This window comes from Zosterops lateralis (assembly GCF_965231275.1).
Source record: "Zosterops lateralis genome assembly, chromosome: 23".
Lineage (NCBI taxonomy): Eukaryota > Metazoa > Chordata > Aves > Passeriformes > Zosteropidae > Zosterops > Zosterops lateralis.
In genome coordinates, this window is record NC_139783.1 from 3723766 (window position 1) to 3726247 (window position 2482).

The window sequence follows — 2482 nt, forward strand, 5'->3', positions numbered from 1 at the left end:
AACTTGACAAGACACCAACGGAAGCACCGGTAAGGGAAGCCCTGAGAGTGTCCCGACTGTGGGAAGAGGAGGAGTGAGTCTCCAACCTCATCCTCCAATAATTGACCCACATTGGGCAGAACCCTGGAGACCCACATTCACTGTGAGCCACATTGGGAAGACACCTGTCCCTTTCCCTGCCCCTGGCAATGTTGAGAGGTGAGACTGAAGAATGTCAGGGACTGGCCATGGCCCCTTCACTCTATTTGATCCCATATGAGGTCATTGCCACAGCCAGGAAAGGGACTCCCTCTCTCTCCCCCAAGGAGAAGGGTGTCCTTTCAAGGCAGGAGAAAACACGTAGCTGGGAAGAGCCAATAGGTGTTTTTGTAGTTTTCCCTCTGTATAGTTTGTCTTATCCCTTCTGTTATCACTATTGTTTCTATTCCTGTTTGTTCCTTATCTTGTTGTTGTTGCCAGTAAATTCCTCTTCTCCCAGCCTGAGGTCTTTGCCTTTTCTACTTTCAGTGGGAGGCTGGAGGGCAGCCAGGGGCGGCACGGTTTTAGCAGGAGCAGGAAATTGGGGAATCCCATTCCTAAAGCCCGGCCCGGGGAAACCGAGCATCACAGCTGGTGCCAGCCCTGGCTGCCCTGGCAACAGCCTTGGGAGCGGGTCCCTGGCTGGGGCTGTGGGAACCTCTTCCCTCTGGGGCCCAGGGACAGGACTGCAGGGAACGGCTGGAGCTGACTCGGGGCAGCTTTGGCTTGGATCTCAGGAAAAGATTTTTCCCCCAGAGGCTGCTGGGCCGCTCAACAGGCTCCCAGGGAAGGCTCACAGCTCCAGGGCTCTCTGAGCTCCAGCAGCCTTTGGACAGCGCTGCCAGGCCCAGGCTGGGATTGTTGGGCTGTCCTGTGCAGGGCCAGCAGTTGCACTCCAGGATCCTGATGGCTCCCTCCCAACTCAGCCCATTCTGGGATCCCTTCTGGCATCCCCTGGCCCTGGCCATGGGACTGCAAATGGTTGCCATGGCAAGGGAGTCTGGCCCCATGCCTGAGCTGGGATGCTCAAGAGCCCTGTGGGCAGAGGCAGTCCCAGCCATGCCATGGGCACATCCCAGGGCACCTTGGGCTGCAAAGGCACCCATCTGTCACAGGCACTCACGGGGGCTCCACGGTGACACCCCAGGAGTGCCCAGGCTGCCAAAGAGCCGCGATGTCCCAGACACTCCCAGGGCTTCCTGTCCTGGGCACAGTGGGAGCTTCAGGCAAAAGCTTCATTTCTTCATTGGAGAATCTCCTGCTGCATCCTGAGGTGGAGAAATGACCCACTATGGATCCTCAAACCCCTCCAAGATTCCTAGACTTTTAAAATTCCACCTAAGAAAAAAAACTTAAAGTGGCTGGATCCAATCCTAGCCCCAGACTTTGTCAAAAGTTTATGTGTTAAAGATAGGGCAGGTGGAATTCAACCAAAATGAATTTTGTCCTACGGGAGAAACAATGGAATACTAGATACATTTTATAAATATAGCTATGACTGATTCAGATCTGGATTTGACAGAAAGATTCATTTACACCACAGAGTCAATAAAAAAAGAGCGTAATTTACTCCACATATAGGAGCTATAACAATTATTAGAACATACAGACCTAGGAAGCAATTTTTAAGAAAACAGGACCCTGTTGGGGCTTTTTGAGGCCATTGCAGGCAGAGCCTCCTGCTCCAGCAGGAACTGCCTTTCCTGTGCCAGGCCCAGGGCAGATCCCGCTGCAGGAAAAGCCCCAGGCCAGCCCCAAGACAGGGAAGGGCTCGGGCACAAGTGCAGAGTGCCGTGCTGGGAGCTGTGCCAGGGAGAGCCTGAGGCACCAAAGGCACCTTGGCAGCAGCAGCTGCTTCCAGGCCATGGCCACAAGCCTCCCTTGGCAACCCGGCCTGGTGGCCACCACTGCAGAGCTGCTGCTTCAGGGCTCATTTCTGCCTGGCCTCTGCCCCAGCCCACAGAGTGTCACCTCAGCCCTGACTCTGGCACAGCTGCTGGGCCTGAGCCCTGCAGAGCCTAAAGGTCACCTGTGCCCCCCTGGCTCTGGCAGCCCCTGGGGCAGGGGGGAAAGGCCAGAGCAGGGGCTGCCTTTGGCTGCTGGATGTGGGCTCCAGCAGAGACAAGGAGGAGTCAGGGGAGTGGATGGAGGGCAGTGAGCAGCCCCTTGTCCCCGTGCAGTCCTGGAATGGTTTGGATGGGAAGAGCTCTGCAGTGCTCATCTCATCCAAACCCCTGCCATGAGCAGGGACATCTTTCAGCAGATCAGGTTGTTTAGAGCCCTGTCCCAGCTGGACTGGAATGTTTCCAGGGATGGGACATTGTCCACCTCCCTGGGAACCTGTCCTGGTGGATCACCAACCTCACCATCAAAAAATTCCTCCTTATCTCTCCTTATCTGAACTTCCCTTCCTTTAGTTTAAAAACACCACACTTTGTCCTTTTGGGACAGGCCCTACTAAAAC